Source organism: Chinchilla lanigera, unplaced genomic scaffold, assembly GCF_000276665.1.
Source record: "Chinchilla lanigera isolate Chin_1 unplaced genomic scaffold, ChiLan1.0 scaffold00048, whole genome shotgun sequence".
NCBI classification, from domain to species: Eukaryota; Metazoa; Chordata; class Mammalia; order Rodentia; family Chinchillidae; genus Chinchilla; species Chinchilla lanigera.
Window position 1 is genome coordinate 14,059,958 of NW_004955449.1, and position 26,676 is coordinate 14,086,633.

Genomic DNA, 26,676 nt, shown 5'->3' on the forward strand with positions numbered 1-26,676 from the left:
TCTCTCTCTCTCTCTCTTTCTGTCTTTCTCTCTTTCTCTCTTTTGGAACCCAGGACCTCAGGCATTGATTATGCTCTCCATTTTTGTTCTTGATCTTTAATATTTTCCCATAACACAAAACATGGTGGCTTAAAATGACAATTATTTCAATTATATCATGGCTTTTATATGTTAGAAATGTAGGCCAGGCTTAAGCAGATTGCCTTAGCTAAGGTAACTGGGTGCTGATTGTGGACTGGACTTCAAGTGGGTTTTTTCCCAGAAATCCTATATGTGTCTATTACTGAAGAAAAATGAGGACAATAAACACTCAACTTTGTCTTAATCCTGATGGAAATGCTTAAATTTAATTTAATTGTCATTTGTTAGTATTAATATGTTGTTATGTTAAAAAAACCTTTCTACTGTTCCCTCAGATTGGAGAACATTCTAAAATTATGACTTAGAGTTTAATTTAATTGATTTTCTTCTTTGAATTTTGTTTAATTTTTTCTGGTACTAGCGATTCAGCCCTAAAGTCTTTGCACTGAGCTACATCCCCAAGCTTTTATTTTTTCAATTTGTTACTTTTAAATTTTTTTTTAAATCACTAAGTGGCCAAGTTTCCTAGGCTTGGCTTGAATTTGCAATCCTCCTGTCTCAGCCTCCCAGAGTGTGTGATTTTAGCTATGCTATCATGCCTGGCTTTTCCCCCTCACTTCTGAGAGAATAATAAATTCTTTTCCTTTTTGTTTATTTTGTCATGATTAACATTAATGACTTTTTGGAAATAGATCCACTCTTGCATTCTCTGAATAAACCCTTCTTAACCATGACATGTTAACAGTATTTTACTGTTCTGCTAGATTTGATTTACCAGTATATTTAGAATTTTGCAACTGAAATTGATTTTGCTTTCAAAATTATACTAGCTTTATAAAATGAGTCTTTTTTTCTGTACCTTTCCTCTTCTTTAGAAATAAATAATCCAATGGAAGATAGGAAATAGAAAAAAAGGGAATAAAAACCATATGTGGACTATATGTAAATAAAAAATAACTAGCAAGATGGTAGATTTAAATCCAACTGTAATGATAATTATAGTGAATGTAAATGATCTATATACCCCAAACAAGAGGAAGAGATTATCAGATTGAATGAAATTTTTTTTTTTTTTTTTTTGGTCTTTTTTCCAGTACCGGGAATCGAACTCACTTGCCAGGCAGGCGCTGTGCTGCTGAGCTAAATCCCCAGCCCTGGATGAAAATTTAATATTATACTGTAGGCCATCTCTGACAGAAATTAAATGATCCTACAAAGCTCGTAATTGTATATATTGCTAGAATATTTTTGAACTATTCTAAATTCAGTAGAAATTTCCTTGGGTCTCAATAACAAAAACAGCACTGCTTTCTTCAAGAAAATGGATTATTTCCACTTATGAATACTGTGAATGATATAAAAAGTAAAAGCTGCACATGGCTGTTATTTCTTCTTTGTTCCAGTTGCTACCCAGGTTACAGTCTGTGGCATGTGTTTTTGATACCAACCTTAGTTTTGGCCTCATCTAATTTTCACATTCAATTTCTTCAGTTATCATTTTGTTTTATATATTATTTGCTTTTGTAAGTTTACCTTTCATCTTTTTTATAGTAGGACAAGACATAAAGATACACTAGGTGTAAAAGGTTTATAATTAGAAGGAAAAATTTAAAATGTAAATGTGTTTGAATAACTTACCTAAATTTACACTGGTATGTAATTAGGCAATAGTCTATATGACTTTCAGATTCTTAACTTTTTTATTAACACAGGAGACATGATAGAAATAAACCGAAGAAAGGGAACTCTGGAGTTCATGAAGACCTATGTAAATGTGATATAGGAATGGCTTCCTGTTTTGCGTACTTGATGAGTTACAGTATAGGAGGGACACTGAAAATGTAAAAGTAGAAATAGGTCAGTGCAGAAAAGGGAAAAGAAAAAGTACAGTGACATTATTTTAAATTGCTAATATTACTCTTTGTCTGATATTGATTCTCTTTAAATCCCACTGTGTAATCAAATAAAAGCTGTGCGTGGTGTTATTTTTGTATGGTGCATCTGTATGTATAAAGTTTAGGAGGGAATTGTTTTCATATCCTATATCAACGTTATATAATACTTCAACGTAACAGCCTCTATTATAAAATACTATTATTTTTAATAAGAATTTTAATCCAATTTAAATAATTTTAATTTAAATATCTTTTTTTTTTGTTTTTTGTTCTTTGTTTTGTTTTGTTTTTTTCCCAGTACTGGGAATCAAACTCACGACCTTGCGCTTGCCAGGCAGGCGCTGTGCCACTGAGCTAAATCCCCAGCCCCAAATTTAAATATCTTTATTTGATATTTTCTCCCATGATTTTCAAAATAGTTTCCATATAACCCCTTAATTAGTCATATGTCTTCCATTTATTTATTATCTTTGCATTTCTAGCAGTAGGGACAGATTTATGCATTTATTAGATGCTTAGTAATAATGAACTTGGCTCTGCTTTTTCATCATTTTTTCTCTCAGATTATCTCATCAACATATACATGTGCTGCACTATCTCCCATTTTAGTACAAAAATTCTTCCAGATACCACTCCTCCTCCAGCTACAGTTCCATTTCTTTACCATTCTTTATAACAAAATACATTCAAAGATTTCTTCAAATGCCACACATCCTCATCTTACTTTTTCTACTTTAACAACCCTATTCATGTTTTGTCCTTGTAACTCCACTGATAGAGCATCAGTGAAACTGAAGTGTTTTCTCATCTGCATTTGTCACACTTTATCATGTTATCTTTCCTGAAACTTTGGTATGTAACTTTGCCAAAACCAAACACTTGATTCCTTACTTCTATCACTACTAACACTGTTCTTAAATCTGTTTCTACACCAGTGTTTTCCATCTCAGTGGTTGGTAATATCTTCAGCTGGTACATTTAGGACCTTGGAGGCATCCCATCTCCAACCCCCAGCCCCTCAACCTCTCATGCTGTAGATTGAACCCAGGCCTTCATGCATGCTAAACTCATTCTTAATTATACTGTCCTTTCTTTTCTGTGGTCTGTCAGCAAACAAACTTACAATTACTTCTTACCACCACTGTTGCTACCATGACAAGAGTTGCCTTATTTCCACTTGAGTTAGTTACTACAGTCTCTCAACTGGCCTCTCTGTTTTGATTCTCTTCTTCCTCCCTACCTCCAAAATTAATTTGTACACAGTGGCCCGAGCATGTCTTTCTTTAAAAACAAAAGTCAGATGACATTATTTTGTTAGTCAAAATACCTCATATGGCTTCAAAACATGTGGAATAACGTTTTAACTACTTACTGTTGCCTTTTAGGCCTCCTAAGATCTGTGCTTAGTTCTCCTACACCGTGTTCTAGCTTACTGTGCAGCAGCCCTGGGCCTTCTGGTCATTTTTTGCAAACAGCAAACCTTTTCATCTGAGGGCTTTCGCACTTACTATTTCTCTTTATCTTAATTATTTCTTCTTCATTCTGCTCTCAGAACACTTTTCTTCTCAGAGATGTTATCATTGCCATTACTCTATCTCCTTGCCTTTTGGTGTAGCTCTTAGTCACTATAAGGAGGCATGACATTTTTCTTTTAGGTTGTTTTGTAGATTTCCACTACTGGAATATAAATTCTGTGAAAACAGTGATTACTCTTGATTAATCTTCTTCACTGCCTTCTTCTTAGGCCTAGCACTGTGCTTATCATGTTGAAAGCACTCAGTAAATCCCATCATAGTGGCAAACATCTGTAGCCCCCCACTGTAGGAGGTGAAAGCAGGAGGTTCACAAGTTCAACCCTAGCCTGGGAAACTTAGCAAGACCCTACCTAAAACAAAACAAAACAAACAAACAAAAAACTTAAAAAGAGCTGGAGATATATCTTAGTATGGAGGCTCTGGGTACACTCTTTTGTACCATAAGATAAAAATAAATAAAATTAAATAAGCCAGGTATAGTGGTACACATTTGGCATCCCAGCATTCTGAGGCTAATAATGCAGAAACATTGCAAGTTCAAGCCTACCCTGGGCAACTTAGTGAGACCCTGTCTCAAAATGAAAAATATAAAGGGCTGAGAATGTAGCTCAGTGTGAGGTCTTGGGTTCATTCCCCAATACAAATAAACAAACCTACTTAATAAATATTTGCTGACTGAATGAATACAAGTATGATTTCACTAAGATTTGAAGAATGAGAAAGCTTTAAGTTCGGTTTGTGATTTATATTTATTTTCACACTTCTTAAATTTTTTGTCATAGTTAAGTTTGCCACTCGTGATTTCATTAAATTTAGGTTTAGCTATTTTAAAGTGTATTTATTGTAGTCATATTGTTGTGCGACCTTGATTACCATCCAGCTTCAGAAGTTTTGAATCTTCCAAAACTGAAACTCTGCAACCATTAAACCCCACTCCCTGGCACTCATCATTTTACTTTCTTTCTGTATAATGTGACTAGTACCTTATATACGTGGGATCACAGTATGATTTTGTCTTTTGTGACTTGGCTTACTTCATGTAGCACCGCGTTTTTAAGGCTCATCCATGTTATTAGATGTTTTTATGTGGCATTTTTCATCAAGTACATAGCAATTAATTGTATGTAAACCTCACACCTCTCTCTTTCATCTGTGTACCTCAAAAATTTTTAAAAGTATAATTAGCTAAACTTTACACTATTCCTGTGAAGTTGTAAGTATGGTGTAGCAAACCAAAATCCTTATAGGTTGCCAAAAGTACATGATGAACATATGGCAGAATTCTAAGGGAAAAATAGGGTTGTGCAATTCCTTGGAATACCTGAAATCATTAAACTAGGTTTCTTGTTCATGATAAAATTATTCTAAGAGTCCTGAGGAATAACAAAAACATACAGCAGTTATCATTATTTAATATTCCTAAATGTTTGTAGAAAAATATTACTAGAAAAAAAATGTATAAATTATCTGATAGCTAACATTTGTTAATTGGTTTTAGCTAACATTTGTTCATTGGTATGGTACACACTTTATAAAATGAGTTTATGTTTGACTTGATTGCTAACTTGTTCAGATGAGTTTTTTAAGGCACATTGTCTATTAATTTGACATTTGTTTGTAGGACTAAGATACTAATTTGATTCAAATAATGTGCTTTAATTTAGATAATAGTAAGTTCTAAAGGCATAACCCAAAGCCCTGCCTGTGTGTTGCTACAATTGAATTAACTTATCCAATGAATTTATAGTTAGAGATATAAAGGCATGATAGCTGAAGCAACATATAATTCTCAAATGAAACTTCATTGTATTACTGTACCCAAGTAATGAGTTCAGTTTTGGGTATAATCTCAAGAATGTTTCAACACCAGTTGGTCACACTACTACCTCTTTCTTTACTAGATGCCCAATTATGGCTCTAAAGTAGAAACCTATGAATGAGTCAGGATTTGGAGAAGTGTTGAAAGAATGTAAGTGGCAAAGTTTGGAAAAACAGGCAGTTTGTATGTACTCCCCCTCTGCTCTTTATTACTACATGTTTACTGTATATAAATACATTCATTGTGGGTAGTTGGTACATGTACATGACACACCTGAACCTTTTTATGTTCCTTTCGCCTCCCTCTTCTCCTTGTTCCTGCGTCTCTTGGTGCCCTTCCCATTTGCAAAGGATCTATTTTCCTGTTTCCTATTGTCTGTCTTTTATTTTGTTCTCTATTTTATTTTATACTTTGGATATCTCACATAAGAGAAACCATACAATGTTTAAACTTGTGTGGCTTATTTTACTTAACATTATGGATTCAAGATGCATCCATTTTTCTACAAATGGCTCAAGTTTATCCATTATAATGGTAGAGTAGTGCTTCCATTGTGTGTAAATACCCTGTTTTCCTTGTCCACTCATCTATTGATGGACCTATAGCTGCTTCTAAAACTTAGCTATTATGCACTGTGCTGCTATGAACATGGGTATGCACGTATTGCTATAACATGATGTCTTTAACTCTTCTAGGAAGATACCACGCAGGGGAAAGCGGAGTTGGATAGAATCTCTATCTTTACTGTCTTGAGGAATCTTTGTACTCATTTCCGTAGTGGTTGTACTAGTTATCTGTATTTTTAAAATTATTTTTTTACTTTACCAAGTCTAACAGACAGTTACGCTTTGCATGGTTTTTAATCAACAAGAAAACAATGAAGCTGTTATCAGGGCTGTAGCTAAACTTCATGTAATAAGGTTTTTCTTGTCTAAAATTTCTGTGAGTCAGTTTATGGGAATTATAGCTTTTCTAGAGAAGTTTTACTTACCTAGTGCAGTACAGACAACACTTACAAATGAAGAGTATGATACATTTTGAGAATGCCAGGTTTGTTTGTTTTTTGCCAAAAAGATAGTGGTTATGAATTGATACATTTTAGTGATTTTTGGAAATTGTCAATATGAAAATGCTATCTGGTTTTACCTGAAGTAGTGCTACTGACAATGAGTTATTTTGGAGAGGGTGGCTAAGGAAAAAAGAACTTTCTCTACAATCACATATGCCAGGTGTGGGATGCATGCCTCTAATCTCAGCATCGAGGATGCTGAGTCAGGAGGATCTCCAGAAGTTCGAGGCCAGTTTAGGCTACACAGTGAGATCAAAGACCAGTCTGGTGAGAAAACAGATATTTATTTCTCTGAATCTTTTCAATGAGTTAGGTAGAGATAAATATCCTTTCTTTGTATATATGGAAACTTACTTAATGTTGTCAAGTGAGGGTTAAAACCTAAGTATAGAATACTAAAATTGATTACATTAAAAAGAATGTCTCTGATTTGGGACAGAGTAAGAGCAAAAATAAAGGTAGTAAGTGGTAATTGCTGGAAAAATACCTAGGATTGAATATCATGACCTAAGAGTCTCTTCCCACATCTGTTGGTGTCTCCTGAGGGTAGATATAGTAGTCTCTGTGTATATCTGCTAAAGTGGTGACTTTCAGAGGAGCACCACATAACTGGTATAGTAGTTGAATTATGTTTTCATAAAATGTTATGTTACTTTTTATATGTGTGATTTGAATATATTCTCTAGTTTTGATATGATTTTAAAGAATTATCTTTTGCTTATAAAAGACACTTAGGATTTTTTATTAGTGGCCTTAATATTGTCTGGCGTTATCCTCTAGAGTCATTTCAATTTCATGTAGATTTTATTTTCCTCATGCAATCACAAGTACCTAGTAAATTATATGTAAAAATTGCTACCACAAGGAAGGAACACCTTTGCTATTTTTTTATGCAATGAGCTTTAGGATTTTAAGTAAAGTATATATTACTAACTATAACTTAGTCTTAAAATTATTTTATATTTTTTCAAAAAATAAAATGAATATTTTCTTTTCTGTTTTTATTCAATTATGAATATTATTTGACTGACTATAATAATTTTAATATTTCTTTTGAATTATGGAGTTCTTTGCAAAGTATATTCTTGTCTATCGCAAGACCTCTTGAGCTGCCTTTTTTATCATCACAGGACTTTTTTTTCTATTTTCTCTTGCCATACTGGGGATTGAACCCTGGGAGCACTGACCAATATTCCCAGCCCTTTTAATTTTTTTAATTTAGAGACAGAGTCTGAGTTAGTTGTTCAGACTGGTCTCAAACTTGTAACCCTCCTGCCTCAGCCCCCAAGTAGGTGGGATTACAGGTATGTGCCATCACATATGGCTAGAAGGTTTCCTTGAATTGATAAAATGGACAGTGTAATGCTCTGCAAGTATTTCCTTGAAGGCAGTTCTTCGGATACCGAAGGCACAGTAATAGGCTTTATTTACATAGCTGCCTTCTAATCTGATTTGTGGGACTGTTTAGAGAAAATGTTTCCAGGCTCATCCCCTTTTTATATCACTTAAAGCTGCTGAACACATTTTTCTACTTGGAACTCTTTCCTCACTTGCGTTTCATTAGTGTATTTTCCATTTCTCTTGGCCTTAAAAAACCCTATGATGCTACTTATTTTGTTTCCCATGAACTTTATTTATATCCAACCCTGGATTTTCTCTTCTTTCTCTGTATTAACTTAAACTTTTTCACACTCTTGGTTTGATATGACTGAATTTTGAACCTTAGATTATTCAAAATTTCTTTCTGCTTGTGGAAGCATCTCCATTTGAGTGGCCTGTAGTATCACTGGGCCTACTACCTGTTAAAAATAAAAAATTACCCCACCCTCACACCATAGGTTCCTTCATTGTTTGAGTGAGAACCTTGGATTAATCTTTCACTCTTTGCTGTCTTTGTTTCTGATAATCTCACATGAAGTCTTCCTGTTTCTCCATTTGACATATGTCTGAGATTTCCTATTCCTTCTGCAATTCTTCACTATAACAATCCAGACCCTTAATACCTTACATCAGTAATTTACCACTCTGACTTTCCCACTACCCCCTGCCTTGCTTTTTGTTGTTGCTTGTTTTGTTTTTGAAGCTTTCTAAACTCTTTGTGCATTTAAAAAATGTACACCCATTTGTTATAGCTTATTTTCTTAAGTAAATGGTAATTATTGTAAGCATTTTTAGTTACATTTTGAATTGTCTGTTGCTGGGTATAGTTCTAGGTGCAGTAAAAACTCCATACATACCTGTTCACTCAATTCATTCAACAGGCAAATACTAGTCAGTTATTGGGTTTCAGGTACTTACATAGTATTCCTGCAGTCTTCCTTTATAGAGCTTATAGCTAACAGTACCTAATGGTAAGGAAGGGTCTCTCTGAGGAAGTTGCATTTGTTTTAAGTCTCTCTTGGAGCAGGAAAACTAGTTTTCTGAAGATGAACAGTTAGTGTCAAGGCCCTGAAATGGGATAAATTTGGTGTGTTTAAGGATTATCAAAAATGTCATTTTGATTGATGCACAGATAAGAGAGAGAGAGGAGCTGGGTATGTAGTCAGAGATCCAGGTAACAGAGGGCCTAATAAGCCATGGTAAGTACTGTATTGTGGGGTTTATTCTAAGTGGTGGTAAAACCATGGTGAAGTTTTGAGGACTGGAAATGTAGTTCAGTGGTGGAAGACTTACTTACTATGTGTGAAGCCATAGCTTCTAGCCCCAGCACTGTAAAAACATAAGTAAAATATAGAACAAAATGCTATTGTGCAGTTTTGAGTAAGGGAGTGATGTGATATGATTTATCTTGTACTGTAGTAAGAATAGTAGTAGGAAACAAAGCATGATGGTATATACCTATAATACCATCATCCTGGGAGGCTGAGGCAAGAGGATTGCAATTTAGTGATTTAGTGTGACCACCTGAGTACTTTAGTGACCTAATAGGATGCTGTCTCAAAAAATAAAGCTGGGATGTAGCTCAGAGCAAAGGTCCTGGGTTCAACTTCCAGCACTGGAAAAAAAAAAAAAAAGTAGACTATAATGATAGCATAGGAAAGCAATATCTTTCGCTAGTAAGGTAACTAGCAGTAATAAATGTATTTTTGAATTAAGGACAGAGTAAGAAAGGATAGTGACAGAATGGATTGGGTGGAAGGTATGGAATACAAAAGAAACCAAGAAAAATTCATTTCTGTGTTGTATATCCTAAATAGTCTTTTCCTGGAGTTTGTAATAAGAAATATTTCCTTCTGAATTCTTTGAAGGAATTATTGTGTTGAAATAACATATGAAAGTGCATTATGAACTGTGATAGTGTGTTACATTTTAACACTAAATATTTAAGAGTTCATCTTAAATTGGGCCTTGTTAATAAAGAAATTTTGAAAAGGTAAGATTTTACAAGGATAAAAAGGGAGTCACTAATATTTTAGGAAGTTATTTTTATATTGTTATTATTATTATTCTTGGTTTTCTGATACAGGGTCTTGCTTTGCAGTTCAAACTGGCCTTGAACTCACAATATAGCCCAGGGTGTCATCGACTCCTAAGTACTTGGATTACTGGCATGTACCACCATGCCCAGCCTTGGGAAATAATTTATAAATTCCTTTGGGTTTATAGTTTACACTGGATCCTGCCCAATGATCTTTTTTTATGTTTTATAACTTTGTCAGTATTCATAAAGATTAGCATGTGGTAATTTCTCCTATATGAGGTAAATGACATTTTGATTCTAAATTGAGCTGCTAATCACAGAGAGAAAAGAATCTATAAACAATGCTAGTCTGCCATTTGTGAGACACATTGATTTCTTATTAGTATTTTAAAATAAAACTTGTAACTCAGATATCCTATAGTTTGTTTTTCAATGTGTTATGTTAACCCCAGGATGTTGCTGATTATAAACATAATCCACCATAATATAATAAACACTAACCTATGAATAAAATACAGGGCTTTTATAATTATTTATGTCATGCCAATTGTTTGTTTCCTGGCACTTTAACTAAAATATGACAGATGTTATCAAGACAGAATAAAGTTTGAAATATTCTCTGTAGTTTTCTCAAATTACTCACTCAAATGTATGACTCAGCTGATTGCTAATTCTGTTTCCTGTTGCAGGTTTCTCAACAGTGATGTCACAAGATTGACCACACTGATCACAGTAAGACCAAAATAATAGTTCAGCTTTTAAAGTTGATTTGAATTGAGTTAAAAAAAATTTATAACTTAAAGTTACTGTATTATTGTTTCCTTCAGCCAGCTGAATGTTTACATTTTCAATGAGTCATATTTCATTCTTCTAGCTAATTATTTAAATATTTTTTTACTTTAAGGTTTTAAAAAAATATTTAAAATAAAAAGAACTTTAAATTCATAACTAAAATTACATGCCTACTTATATTTCACTATGAGTCATACTCTATTATCTTTTTTTAGTTTTTATTTTTACTAAAAAATGGAAAAAATTTAAGATGACTCACTCCATATTAGGAAAAATATCTCAGGAGTTATTAAGGAACAGTTACGAAAACATAGCCTTAAAGGAATTCTTGGGACCAGGTGTAGTGGTGCCTGCCTGTAATCCCAGAACTTGGGAGGCTGAGACTGGAGGATGGCCAGTCTGGGCTACATAGTGAGACCCTGTCTCGAAAAAGAATTGCTGGACTTCTTGCTGAACATTTTTATTGGTGTTGAAGTAATTTATAGTGTTCCAGAGTTGTTTGAAAAAGGATAGTTCTCTTAAGTAGCTGATAGTTTTCCTCATTAATTTTATTTAAAGCATTCATTTCTATTGTGTATTGGGAAGCTTGTTACCTGAAAATAAATTTTTAATCTACATCCATATTATCATAATTTTTTGGTCTTTTGGATGCGGGGGATTGAACACAGGACTTGTGCATAATAAATAACACTCTACCACTGAGCTATGCCCCCAGCCCTATTATAAAATTCTAACTAGCAAAATCTAAACTATAGTTATAAGATTTACAGCATTTTGGAAAATCCTCTGAAGGAACAGAGGTACAAGTTTTTGAGTAAATTTCTTACTCAGTGAACCTACTTTAACCCTGTTTATTGTTCATTAGTATAGAAGCAATAATTATCAGAAATGTAAATCTATGTATAGATATTTTGTTTGAAAACTTTTAATTGTTAAGTTTAATATTTTTCAGAGATTAGAGGTATCTCTTACTGTGGGTGTGTGTTTGTTTGTTTGTTTGTTACCAGAGATTGAATCTCGGGCCTTTGCAAAAAGCTGTATTCCAGTCTCTTTTTATTTTGAGACAGGCTCTTGCTGAGTTGTCTAGGCTGGCCTCAAACTTATAAGCCTCCTGCCTCAGCTTCCGGTGTAGCTGGGATTGCAGGTGTGCACCACCAAGCCTTGCTTACTCTATTTTTAGAGACTTTATTACAATCACTTTCTGCTGTATGTGGGATGTTCATTAACTTTTCTGAGGGAGTATTTGACATTTGTATCGTGCTTGCTCACAGTTTCTGTCTGTTCTTCTCGCTCTTGCTCTTTCTCCCTTCCTCCCCGTGTCCCTCCCTCCCTCTGTTCCTTCCTTCTTACTTTCTTACTTTCACAGTGTTAGAGACTGACTCTCACATACTAGTCAGGTGTTTTGCCTCTGAATTTTATACAGTACCTCTAACCCTTTATTCTTTTTTCTACTTTTCTTCTTCTCTCCCATCCGTCCCCTCCTCTCCCTTCCCCTCTTCTTCTGCTTCCTGCTTCTCCTTCTTTCTCTGTCTCTGTCTCTCTCCTTCACCCTTATCTTCCCTGTTTCTTCGCTCTTCTCCTCCCCCATCCTTTTTTTCTGATTTTTTTTTTTTTTTGATAATACCAGGATTTAATCCAGGACCTTTAAACTGAGCTGTATCTCTAGCCCCACCCCATTCCCACTTTCTTCTTTTTTTCTTCTTTGTTTCTTTTTTCTTTTCCTTTTCTTTCTTTCTTTCGTTCTTTTTTTTTTTTTTTTTTTTGAGCAGATTTCTTGCTAAATTGTTGAGTTTCTCAGCCTGAGTTTGAACATGGGATCCTCCTGCTTCAATCTCCTAGAGTGGGGGATTACAGGCTGTAACATCATGACCAGCTCTTTGTTTTTCCTTACTAAAAACTTTATTGCCTTAACTGAATATTTTGTGACAAAATAACATATTTCTTTAGTGACCTTTTGTTTAGCACATAGTGCTTAACAAAGAAATTAAAATTAGCATTCAGTGTTGGGAATGTAGCTCAGTGGGAGCTACTTTCCTAGCATTCATAAAGCCCTGGGTTAAATCGCCAGTGTAGGGGGAAAAATCAGCATTGGTGGAATGGTTTTTGATGTTTGCTTCAATTTTAAAATGTTGACTTCCACAGTTTATTTTTGGAGTGATATTAAATTATTTAGTTGCAACTTCTAAATCCAAGAATTTAAGGAAGCGAGGTGATATTCAATGTTATATGTACAGTAAGTTGAAGACTAGGAATTGTTCATTCGAGAGGTTTATAAGCGATCTTTTCTTTGTAATAATGTCAGGGTTATGAGGCTTTCTCCAGCTTCTTGAGTGAAGAAGAGAAGGTAGAGAAGCTCAAGTTTTGACTATGGGTGTGGAGTGAGGTGATGCTGGTTCACTCAGAGAAAATGGAGAGGTCAAGAGCCTAGTCAGAGATACATAAGCTAGTATAAAGAGGTGGCAGAGCTAAAGGAGTAGAATATTGTGGTTGCGAGGTAATTATATATATTTTCCTCAAAAAATTTCAGCAATCAGAAAAAAATTTTTTTTCTTCTATGTCACAATCTACAGAAATCCTTTTTTCTGACCATCATCAATTCCATTGAAACTTGTACATGATTGTCAATTTAATCTTATTAAGCCATTTATTTTTCTATGTGAAGTTATTTGGTGGCTTCCTGTTTCCTATTACATCAAAGCCTAACTTTCTCATTTGGATTTAAGATCTTTCCTTAATTTGGTCCCAACATATGTCCCAGCCATACATCCTAATATTAAAAAAAAAACCTTATATTTTACTCAGTGTAGATGACATAACCACCTCAAATATACATTTGCCTTCATAGTTAGAATCATATCATTACTTTTACCAAGAATATTCTTTTTTTTTCCCCATGCTTTTAAAAATTTTCTTCTGATGAAATCAAACCTCCCCTCTAATGTCTTGTCCACATTCAGTCATCTCTCTGAGGGCTTCCTTGGTCATCCTAACTGAAAGTGATTCTCCCTAATAGTTTGGTAATGCTGAATTTTTATCAATCCCGTGTTTCTGGTGAATATATTTTCTTATATATTGATGTTTATTTTAATATACATCTTCCTACTGTACTCAGCAGATATTGGTAATCATAAATACCCTTGAAAATGCTAAATCAATATCTTTTAGTTTTCCTATATTAAAATTGAAATGAGGACAGTATTATATGGATATCCATAATTAAGCCATAACTTTTAGAACCAAATAGAATTCAAATACTAATATCACTTTACTATGTATGTGACTTTGAGCAAGTCTGCCTCTTTGTACCTCAGTATCTTCACCACCTATAAAATTATATATTACATATATTTAAAGAATTATTATGAAATCTAAATATAATATTCAGTATATTTCTTCCCTCTTATTCATATAACTTTATGGCTGGCTCCATTATAGATACACCAAAGGGCAACTGCAAAGACCAAAGATATCTCCCAGACCATCCATATTTATGATATACATTGTGGCCCTTCCTTGTGCAAATTTTAGTAAATGGATTTCTACTTTCTGCATTCTATATATTAGGGATAACTTTGCTGATTTATATAAGTTCCAGCAAAGAGGCCAATTAGATCTGTTGATCTAGTGTCTTATTTGGGGAAAGAGTGTCACACCTCACTAGAATGTCAACTTCTTAAGAGGCCAGAATGAAGCTGATAAGACTGTACTACATTCCCTTTTAAGACAGCTGAGAAAACCAAGGTCTAGAGAATGTGAGGGGAAATAGTATGCCTATGAGTTAGGGACATGGACTTGAATAAGCTGCTCTAGCCTCATGAACACTGAGCACTCAAGGCAAACCATGTGGATAAGCTATTATGTGGAGGAGTTTTACATGACATTCAACCTCCTGAGTATATAAGTAGATATGCTGCAGCCACTGGAGCCCTCTCTTCTCCTCCTCCTTCTTCTTCCTTCTCCCATCAGGAGAAAGGGCTCCATCTGGTCTCAGTCTTTCTATTTAAAAAAAAAGAAAAAGAAAAATCTCCCAAGTGTATGCTTTTGTATTTATGTACCAGTTGTAATCTGTGTCAGGTAATCTTAGCCTGAGATCTAGTTTTTCTTCTCAAAAAGTAGGGATAAAGTTATGTCTCAGGAATGTTGGGAAAATAAAATAATGGTCATAAAGCACTTAATATAGAGGATGCCACATATTAAATTATTTTGGCTGTCATACTCATCATTTGTGAAATTACTTGCCTAAAATGATATAATGTGAGAACTTGGGCATAACTTGGTTTTGCTTTATTATGTTAAGATTTTTACTGTTTTGTGATTAGATTTTACTTGATTAAAGCAGGCTTGGTGGTACACACCTATAATCCCAGGACTCATGAAGCAGAGGATCTTCAGTTTGAGACCGCCCTGGGCTTCCTGCTGAATTCAGGGCCACACTTGAGCTATATAATGAGATCTTGTATCAGAAATAGAGATAAAAATTTCTGAATAGTATTTTTAGAGTGCATGATAAAACAACTTATATAATTTTCTTCTTAGATTTTTTTCCCAAATCCTTTTATTGTATTTATGCAATTTTGTTCATGAGTTTATATGTACTTTTATTCATTTTAAATGTGTTCCTATGTACTTACTCTGTCACAAAGCAACATTTAAATAAAGGTAGTCTTCTCTGTTTTTATTAAAATTCATTTTCTCTCCTTGGTAATTTTTTTGTATTACTTACATTTTATAGAGATAAATATCAATAGAACTATTTTTTGAGATTTAGAAATAATTATCATATAATCTTACAGTGTACCCACTATTGGAAATACCAGCGTTAGAATATAAATTTAAAGTGTCAGGTAGGATATAGCATGAGAGGGTATAAGCAGATATGACAGTGATAGCAGTTGTCCCCTAATATTGATTTCCTCCTAATTTTTTCTTTCAGCATATCACTACTAGGAATAAAAACATGATTCCAGTTGCCTTTATAGGTAGATGTACTCATGTGTCTGAGTTTTGGCTAGTGATAGATAAGCAGAAGTAGTGTGTGCAGTATTTAGAAAGTAGCCATAAAAGAAGTGGTATACACCCTCTTTTTTCTTCCTTCTGCCTTTCTACTGAAATATCGGTTTGACCATTGGAACATGTGTGGAAACTATATACTGAGAGAATGGGAAAGGCATTACAATAGAAGGTCCCTAAGAACTTCATTAAGTCACCCTGCTTGGGCTGGCATATTTACATCTGGACTTCTTTGATATGACAGCAATAAAATTCTGTCTCATATGAAGTACTGACTTTTGTGCTCTTTATCATTCATAGCAAACTTACCTTGAATATACCAAGATAGTGTGAGAAAATTTGTGCCCTTCTGCCTTTGTTAAATATCTTTTTAAAATTTTTTTATGTATTTTTTTATATTTCAGTTACATTTCATTATTTGAAGTATTCTGTCACTTTTGACATCTTACATTTTAGGAGAATAGAAAAGGGAATGATTCACTGTTTAGGAGAGGGAATCAGAGAAACCTTTACAGAACAGGAACATGTCTGGGTTAGATTTTTGAAGTACAAATTAGAAGAGAGTCTGAAGGGGAAATAGGGATATAGATTTGGTGAAAGACTCTATCTTTCAAATCAAAATATATTTAAAGATAGTTTAGTCCAATATTGTTGAAATGTATAATTTGTGGAAGTGAGCCTAGAGGTCAGGTCTGGTAGGGATTTACAAACGAAGAAGATTGGTAAGTGCTAGGTACCTAGTGATTCATTCTTTTAATATTACTAATTTTAACATTACCTATGGTTTTTTCATTAAATATTTTTAATAAATATATTTTAATAACAAGTGTAGAGGAAGGAGAGGAACAAAGTTAGTATTTATTTAGTCACTGCTTAAGATGTTGTCTTACTATTTGAACCTTTAATGATTTTAGAAGACATATTATTACATTTTACAGATGACTAAACTGAGACTTGGAAAGGTCAAGTGTCTTTCCCTGTCTATTTTAAGTGGTAGTTAAGTCATTATTTGAAAAGTACAAAAGTCAACATTTCCAGAACAAGAGTACTATGTATTATCTGACCTTTATTTTTCTACTTTTCTAATAGCAAAGGAGAGTGATAAAGTATCTTTGGAAATTATAGTAACAGTGATCAAGCCAGAAGTAAAAGTCTATATAGGAATTTCTGTATTTTTTCAAACTAACAAATGCCAAATATTAAAATTTTCATATAATACAGTTATAAACTATGTCTTTATTTATTAAAGTCTGAATATTTTAAATAGTATCTTCAAAATTAATGTGTAGCAGCCATTTTGAAAAATTCACATAGATCCATTTTCTATTATTCCTAAATATGTATTAGGTAAAAGAAACATGGCACTCACCCAGTTACATCTCTCTGAAAAGCTTGACTGTTTTAACATTTAACAATTATTGAAACTAAAAGCACATATAGTGTTTTATATAGGAGTGGCTGAAGATATAAATGATAGCATTCAGCACAGGCTCAAGTTAAACTTTTGAGCATGTCAAAATGTGCAGCGTTACAGTCATTTGATTTAATGATACTTTTTTATTTATCAGAAAATTCTAAGTCTCTTGATTTACTATATTCATCTTGCAAAGAGAAAATCTAATAGTTCTAGGAATAATTGTAGAAGCATGAGATACTTAAGAGGAAAAAATAAGGTTACTTAAAATTTAAACGGGCTAGTAAATTTTTCTTGTCTCAGACTTTGTAGAACACGATTGGACATTTCTACAGTGAGATGTACTATTACAGAAATGTTAGTTTCGGAGTAGATAAAATATAAGTGTGGTCTACAGAAGTTGCTTAGAGATGAGAAAATGGGTGTTAGACACTGTACATCAAAAGGCATTTTTCTATCATGATACGGGACAATACATATAAACTTTGCAGTATGCAAACCACCTTGTCTAATGCTTGTGATTATATTCTCTGATTTCTTCTTTCCTCAAAAGATTATCTAATGCTTGGGATTATATTCCCTGATTTCTTCTTTCCTCAAAAGAAACCCCTCAACTTTTGTCCAGAAAACTTGTGAATTTTGTTTTTTCATTACTTTTTTGTTTAATATTTTTGTTTAATATTTTTGTTTAATATTTTTTAAAAATATTTTTATTATTTTATTTTTTACTCTAGTAGCTTTATATTATCAGTGTCAGCCTTAAGGAATGGAAATTTCAGAAAATATATACACAGCACTAAACTCAGATGTCACAATTAATTTCAGATGTTATAACCTTCATAAAATCTCTGGATCCCCAAATTAGAATTAATCTCTCAATCATTTCTGCCTTATTAGTACTTATTATTTCTGCTATAACAGTGTTCTTCAACACTAGGGTTTTTGTGCCTGAGTATGCAGACATATTCCCTATAGTGACTTCTATAAGAATTAAAAAATTTCAACATCAATATAAGATATTGATAGAAGCATATTCTTAGATCATCTATGATGCCAACCTTACACCTAATTACTGCCAGGTATTTTCAGTGGTATGGCTATATTATGTCAGTCTAATGAGTGAAACAGACTTGATATGTAAATGTACCAAGTGAGGGCCTAATGATATCAGAGTGAGCTAAATTGAAGTATTAGTTTGAGTAGAAACAAATGGTGGATGTATTAAATCATTCATGGCACACCAGACTGAAAGACTGTCAAACCCAAATGTAGTTGAAAAGTAACAGAGAAGTAGTGGTCAGTATCATATTCATATTGAGTGTGATAATTCATTTTAACAAAACCATCATATGATGCTTATTGAAATATGTTAATTTTGTGGCTTTTATGTCCATATTTGTAAATTTGTTTATACTTGAATAAGATGTGGAAGCAAAAGGAAGAGTTTATCCCTATTTATAGTCTTTTTCTATATTTCAGTGGTCAAGGCAGGCATGCTTTTCTACTCCCTTCACAAAGGATTCATCTGTAACTTGAATTTCAGAAACATTATTATAAGGCTTTTAGATGTCTTATATAATGAGTTGTGTTCAGCTATTTCCTGTACTCAATTGTGAACTCTTCATAATCTAGTAGAAACATGGATTATGTTTTATTCCTCTGTGTGGTCCTGTTAGGATGTGTCACAACACCTTGTATCTAGTAGTGGTCCAGCTGATATTTGTGCAATAATCTTACCTGTGTTTGTGTATTATTATGTAAAGGGAATCAGTGACATTTTTGCCTCCTTACTGTGTTGATAATCTGTTAGACTAAGCTAAAATGAGTATACATATAGACAACACATACACAAAGAGAGTATATATATATATATAAAATTTCATTTTTTTTTGTTTATTCTTGCACTGGTAGATATTGAACCCCTAGGGCCTTGCACATACTAGGCAGTGCTCTACCACATAGGTACTATATATATATATGTGGAAGAGGAGGAGATACTTGGGATTAAACCCAGGTGTACTCTATCAGTGAACTACATCCCCAGTCTTCTTCCTTTTTTTTTTTTTGGAGAAAGGGTCTCACTAATTTGCCCAGGGTGCCTCAAACCTGTGATCCTCCTGCCTCAGCCTCCTGAGTAGCTGGGATTGTAGGTATGTAGTATAGCACCCAGTGAACTGTATACACAATTTGAAATTCATATGTTAATAAATGCTTCTTTTTAAAATTAAATATTTCCTAGAATTTTGATCACTTACAATGTTGTGTGAATTATGTTGATTAGATAATCAAGTTGTTTTTTTCCTAAGCTAAGCTCTACAGACCTGTCTTATAGGTATTGTGGGTTCTCTTCTCCAGGCAAGGAAATAAAGTGATTATTGCAGTGAAGCAAATTGCACAAACTCTTTAGTTTCCCAATGCATATAAAAATTGTGCTTACATTATGTCAGAGTCTACCAGGTGTCCAATAGAATTATCTCTTTATTTATTTATTTTTGATACCAGGAATTGAACTCATGACCTCGTACTTGCCAGACAGGCACTGTGCTGCTGAGCTATATCCCTGGCTAGAATTATCTCTTAAAACAATATACATAACTTGATTTAAAAATACTTAATTGGTATGTGTGAGACTCTGGGTTCAATCCCCAGTATGGCAGAGTCAAAAAACAAAACACAACTTTATTGCTACAAAATGCTAATAATCATCTGAACTTTTGGTACACTGTAATCTTTTACTGCTAGAGGGTCTTGCCTCAATATTGATGGCTGCTTACTGATTAAAGTGGTAATTTGATGAAGGTTAGGATGGCCATGGCAACTTCTTAAAGTAAGAAAACATTGAAACTTGAAGTATCAATTGACTCTTCCTTTCACAAAAGGTTTCTCTGTAGCATTTGACACAGTTTGATCATTTTACCCATAGAAATTCTTTCAAAAGGGGAGTCAGTTCTTTCAAATCCTGCCATTCTGTTATCAACTAAGTTTATGTATTATTTGAAATCCTTTGTTGTCATTTTAATATTGTTAACAATGTCTTCACCAGGAGTAACTTTACCTCATCCATTAAAACTTTATTATGAAATTTCAGCAATTCAGTCACATATTCAGTCTCCTGATTTTGCTTTTTTTGATATTTCTGTCACATTTACAGTTACTTCCTCTACTAAGTCTTGAATCCTTCAAGATAGGTTCAAAGTCATGTCTGAGAGTTGGAATCAAACTTTTCCAACCTCCTGTTATAGTGTTGTATGAAAGGAGGGAAGATTAGCACTCTCCTTGAAAATGATGCAAGATGATAGGAAATTAACAATGGTTGTTATATTACATATTGTTATCTTCAAAGTAGTTTCTCAGATAACCAGATATAGGTTTGCAAGATTGATCAAACAATTAACCATTAACAGTTCCTTTCAATAAACCAGTAGAAATTAGTAGTACAATATATACATACAAGATAACTAATACCATATGTATTATATAAATATATAATATATAAAAATATAATACAAATATAATATACCTATATTTCCCTTCTTTGTTTTCTCCTTTCTCTCATTCCAGTTGTTCTTTCCTTTTAAAAAAAGATAAACATAACAATGAAACTGAGTTTCAAAACAGATTATTAGAACAGTTACAATAGTTGATACATGTGTATTGTTGTCTTCCTGGTAGTTATTCAGAGTAGAAAATATAGGCATGATATCTTGTTTATACAATAATAGCACAAAACTTTCTTTTTAATGAACTAAGAGAAACAGTCCTATTTTGAAAGTAGTCTTTTTCCCCTAAGCAGTAGATCTCAGAGTGTGTTGAAATATTCCAAAAGCCATATTGTAAATAGATGTGCTGTCATCCCGGGCTTTATTCTTCCATTTAGCCACTGTGCCTAGTTAACTTTTAATTGAAGTGGAAGTAAAACTGGGTAAATGAAAACCTTCTAGGATAACATAACAAGTGGACTTTTCTACTTCTCAAATTGTTATGACTCTTGTATCATGTTTCCACAACATAAATAATAGTTTAGTTGTCTTGCTAACTTCTTCAATGTCTTATTTCATACCTTAAATTTAATTACCTTGTCCTATTTACATAAGTTTATTCCCTTCTATTTGTCAATACACATCTTTTTATAGTGAGAGCACTCTTAGCCACGCACATAAATGATGATTTTTGCCTGCATGTCTTTTTTCATACATTTGCCTTTTTAAAAGTGTTTCTACCTTTCCTCATCCAGTGTCGGTGCATTCTTCAGAGGGTCTTGCAGGATTGTTTTGTTTTGTTTTGTTTTGACAACTATGACCTTTCCTCCCAGCATCTGTTCTTTATTTTCAGCCCCCATCTTTTAAATGTAGAACTTCTAATTTCAGCTCTCTGTATGCCATTAGTATCTGACTCTTCCACAGACAATCTTCTCAATACATGTAAACTTTAACTCATTTTCTTCTAATTTTCCCAACCTTTTTCTTCTTTATACATTCTTTCTGTCAGTCAACGATACCAACATCTATTCAGCTTCTCAAGTAAATACATTAGTTATTTTCAGCTGCTTCATGAAAAACATCTAATCTGATATCAAATCCTATTGATTCTCTGCATGCAATATAATAAAAGCTAATGTTCATATAGTACTTACTGTTTGCCAGGTACCAGTTTAAACATTTGACCTGTAATAACTCATTTAACCCTCTTAACTTTGAGTTAAACACTATTGTTATTCCTCTTTTACCTAAGAAATATGGTTTGTCTTTGTTAACCGAAGTATACATAACCACCACCAAGCAAAGCAAGAAAAGAAACCAAAAACAAAAAAGCAAAAAAACTGTAAGGATCAAACATGAATTAAAAGAAATGAAAGGATAGAAGAACATGATAAATGACACTTGAGAATATCAATCAGGACTTAGTTTTTTCATTTAAAAATATTAAGGGAAGGGGCCAGGGGTATCATCCAATGGTAGGGTGTATGCTTATATGCACTAAGCCCTGAGTTGAGTCTCTAGCGCACATGCATGCCCACACACAAGAAATATTAAGTAAAAAATAAATAATGGGCACTGGGTGAGACAGGAGCATTTGAGGATTATTTATTATGACAGTCGTATGAGCCAATTCCAGTGTATGGTTCTTATTTAGTTCAGTTTCAAACAAACAAACCTATTTTATAATATTATAAGACATGTTTATATATATTTGGTATTGATGGTTTGTTTTAAATTATTTTATATATGCAATAATTTTTAGTTGTTTGTTCTTATAAAGGCATAAATCTGTACCATAAAATGATGTCCATCTTTTTGCAAGAGATAATCTTGAAGAAAAATCCCAAACATTTCTGCTTGTTGTTTTTAACTCAGCACCTCTGATAGAAGAGGATTTATTAAAAGAAGTAACAGAACATTAAACATACTACCATTACCATACATACAGTAAATTTTCATGATTTTACTAATCCATATTTCTCCTACAAACGTTCATTATTTCTTCATGTTTCCTCAGTATATATGCAGTATTTCACAGAAATATTGGAAATTTAAGAAAAGAAAAACTAACATTTTGAGAACTTCCATAAAATCGTGATGATGACAATAATAATAATAATGGTAAAAAGTATAGTAAACATTTGAGCCCTTAATTATGTGTCAGGCACCCTTTCATGAGTTTATGGCTTTTACCAACTTCATAAGGAGGAAGCACCATTACTTTTATTCAACAAGTGGGAAAATAAAGAAGTTTAGCAGTTTTCCCAAGGTTATAGAACCATCAATGAAGTTCAGGACTCAATCCCAGAAATTTGACATAGATTCTTGTCATTGTTATTATTATTATTATCAATATTATTATATCTCTTCCTCCCTATCATGGTGCTTAGTGCTTTCAATATTAATCTCACTTATTTCACTAATCTGGCAGTGCCTCAGTTTTTCCTTCATTGACAAATATAGTTTTGCCAGGTATAGAATTCTTGGATGGAAGGTGGGTTTGGGGTGTGTTATTTGTTTTTAATACTTTAAATATGTCCTCCACTGTTTTCTGGCTTCTATGCATTTGGGTGAGAAATTGGCTTATTTAATCTTGCTGGAGATCCCTTGTGCCTAAATTGCTTCTCCCATTGCTTTTATGATTCTCTTGTTTTCAACAGTTAATTATAATGTGATTTGGTATAAATCTCTCTGGATTTATCCTGCATGGAGTTGGTTGATTTTGTTGGATATGTAAAGTCAGGTTTCTCCTCAAATTTGGGAAATTTTCAGACAAAATTTCTTAAAATATTGTTTCTGCTCATTTTGCTACTGTCTCAATTTTGCACACCCATAATGAATATGCTGGTTCACTTGATAGTTTCTTTCAGGTTCCATAGGTTCTGTTCATTTTTCTGTATTCTGTTTTCTTTTTGTTCCTCACATTAGATAACTTCAGTTGGCCTATCTCAAAGTTTACTAGTTTGTTTTTTCTGCCTGCTTACATCTGCTGTTAATTTCTCTAGTGAGTTCCCATTTAGTTCCTGTAGTATTTTAGCACCAGAATTTCTATGTTCCTCTTTTTGAAGCTTTCTTTCTCTACTGATATTCTGTTTTATTCATGCATTGTTTTCTGGTTTCTTTTCATTCTTCATCTTTGATTTCCTTTAGTTCTTTGAGCATATTTTAGATAGGGAATTTACTAGGAAATCTGCCTTATAAGAAATGCTAATGAGAGTTCTTCAAGCTGAAATGAAAGAACCCTAGGTGGTAACCTTTAGTCATCTGAAGAAAAAAAAAAAAAAAAAAAAACTTTGGTGAATTAACTACATAGATAAATAGGAAGACAAACAGCACATTGAGGCAAAGAATAAAAAGCCAACGTGACTGAAATACGGAGAAAGCATTATAATTTAAGTTAAATAACCAGAAGATACAGATAATATTAGACCAAAATGAAAACTTTTTTTCTGTCCTAAAAGCAACAACAAATGTTTCAAGTATGTTTAAATTTTTGATAACCCATTTGTTTGTTTGTTTATTTGTTTCATGCTAGGGATTGAACCTTGGGTCTTACTCATTCTAAGCACACATTCTACCACTGATCTGTATCCCTATCCCCCAATAACCCAATTTTAATTAAGACTTATAGCACTGTAAAGGCAAGGATATGTCAGGCATGTCCTGAGAACACTTAACATTTGTACCACTTAATTTTTACAAATGTGTAAGAAGTTATAGGCTTGAGGTTATTATTTTAATAGATGATTACTGAATACTTCTTATGTTGAAGGGATATGATTTTACCTATTGCAAATGTAGTCACAATTATATTAATTTTGTTAGCTTTGCTTATAACCTGTTGCTTTTCAATAAATGGATGATCGTATAGTGTTCAATAGTACCCATTAAAACAGTGATATATTGGTTCTGCTTTTATAATTTTGTTTACTTTTTAATTCCTGCCCTCTAAGGTAGAACTAAGATGAAGGTTAATTATGTGGGACAGTTTCCAAGTGTCATTATATTAGCCTTATTAAGTGACTACTCCAAGGTGACATAATTAGAAAGGGTCATAACTGTACTTCTAATTCATATTTATCTAACTAACTAAAGGCCATGACGTTTCTGCTACAGCACACTCAAAGAATATAAAGCTAACTTGTGTTCAAGAGACTAAAAAAAGAGAGAGACTTTAGTATACATGTGAGTTACTTTCTTATTGCTGGAACAAAATACTTGACATACACAAGTTAAAGGAGGAGGAGTTTACTTTGGTTCACAGTTTGAGAGGTTTCAGCCAATAGTCAACAGGCTCCAAGACAGGGCAGCATAACCAAAGAGAAAGAGCTTGTGGCATAGCAGGCAGGAAACAACAAGACTTTCTTTTCTCCCTTTTTATTCCATCCAGGCTACAAGCCTATTGGATGGCTATACCTACATCTAGGGTGGGTCTTCCCTTTCCACAGTAAGTGCATCATCCACACGCAGAACTAGGCTAATCCATGGACTAATTCAGTATCACATACCTGTGATCCAGTGCTGCACACCCATAATCCAGTCACTCCCACAAGCCCCACCTATGAGTGCTATACCTATGACACTAAGGCGGGGCGTCTAGATGTAAATCATAACATTCACCCTTGGCCCCCAAAAGATTCATGCACATCCCTTTATGCAAAATGCATTTAGTCTATCTCTAAGAGTTGCCAAAGTCTAACAGTTTCAGCATTACTGAAAAGTCCAAGTCCAAATTCTGCTCGGAGAGATAAGGCAAACTTAGCTGTGAGCCACTGTAAAAATGAAAAGAAAGTTAAACACTTTGAGTATACAATTGGCACAAGAAAAACATTATTATTCCAAAAGGGAGAAATAGGGGGACAGGAAGCGGTGCGACCAAAGCAAAAATGAAACCCAGCAAGGCAAATATTAAACCCTGTATCTTCGTGTCCATCACCTAGGAAATCTACGGCAGCATGTGAACTCCAAACGATGTGAGTGTCCCCACCCCTACGATGCTGTGGTGGTGTCTGCCTGTGGTTCAGACTGGCAGGAGTGTGTTAATGTGGTTCATGTTTTAGGAGGACCCTGCCACAGTCTATTGGATCCAGGGCAGAAACATCATGATAGAAAGGTGTGGCAGAGCCAAAATAGTTTATGGCAGCCATGAAGCAGAGCAGGGGATTAGTGGCAGAGAGGAAGGGGATAGGACCTGACCTAGACCCCTACCCCAAGGATATGCCTCCTCCATGACCCATCCGAGTACCCCTGGAAGGGTGCTCTAATAATTTCTCAGGTGAATCCCAAAGCTGAGTCAACACGCCACCCTAACCACCACACCCGTGATGCCTTCCACTGTGTTATGATGCAGCAAGAAGGCTTCCGCACGATGCAGCCCGTTAATCATGTCCTTCCCAGCCTTCTGAACCATGAGCCAAGTAAACTCACTCTGCTTATAATTCACTCAGTCTGTACTATTCTATTCTAACAGCAGAAAACTAAGACATGGTGTTTGTCCTGAGGTAATTTTATGAGATATTTTGAAGCCCATTTACATATTTTCAATCTCTGCCTTATTTGTTTTTATTTTTGTACACCTCAGTTATGATATTGATAGTAATGGAAAAGACATGAAGCAAGATATGAAATGCAGAGTTGTTCGCTCTCAAAGAAATTTTTGCTTGACAAAAATTTCCCAGGTAGGAATTGTGTGTTTTATTCATTTAATCACTGTTGTGTGCTCACGTTCAGTTGCTTATACTTGTATTTATTCATTCAACAAATATATACAGACTGGTGACTTCTGTGCTTCAACTGTCTAGATCAGTGATAGCGAACCTTTTAGAGCTCTCAGTGGCAGTCTGCTGCGGCCTGCCTGCCATGAGTTTGCCACTACTGGTCTGGTGGTGGGATATTGTAGTCAGTAGGACAAAGTTGCTTCTGTTGTACATTCACTTTTTAGTGGGAGAAAAAAAGTAAACATATACATAAATATTCTCAAATATTAATAAGAATTTTAAAGTAGTGGAGAAGGAAAATATTATCCTGCATATGGGAGAATATCTATATAGAGAGCACATGGATATATATCTACAGATATAAATTTATATATTTGTTTAGATATAGATCTGTCTGTATATCTACATGATATATATATCTATATATCTCTTTCTATATATGAT

At 33.8% G+C, this 26,676-nt stretch overlaps 1 protein-coding gene across 1 annotated transcript in view; it reads left to right on the forward strand.

Annotated features, from left to right (window-relative positions):
- Window positions 1-26,676, forward strand: part of Baz2b (bromodomain adjacent to zinc finger domain, 2B) — a 269,690-nt gene that overhangs the window by 51,420 nt on the left and 191,594 nt on the right. Inside the window, exon 2 of the mRNA XM_013518703.1 lies at window positions 10,510-10,552. The gene's annotated coding sequence lies outside the window, so the exon portion shown is untranslated. The remainder of the gene's footprint in view (window positions 1-10,509; window positions 10,553-26,676) is intronic.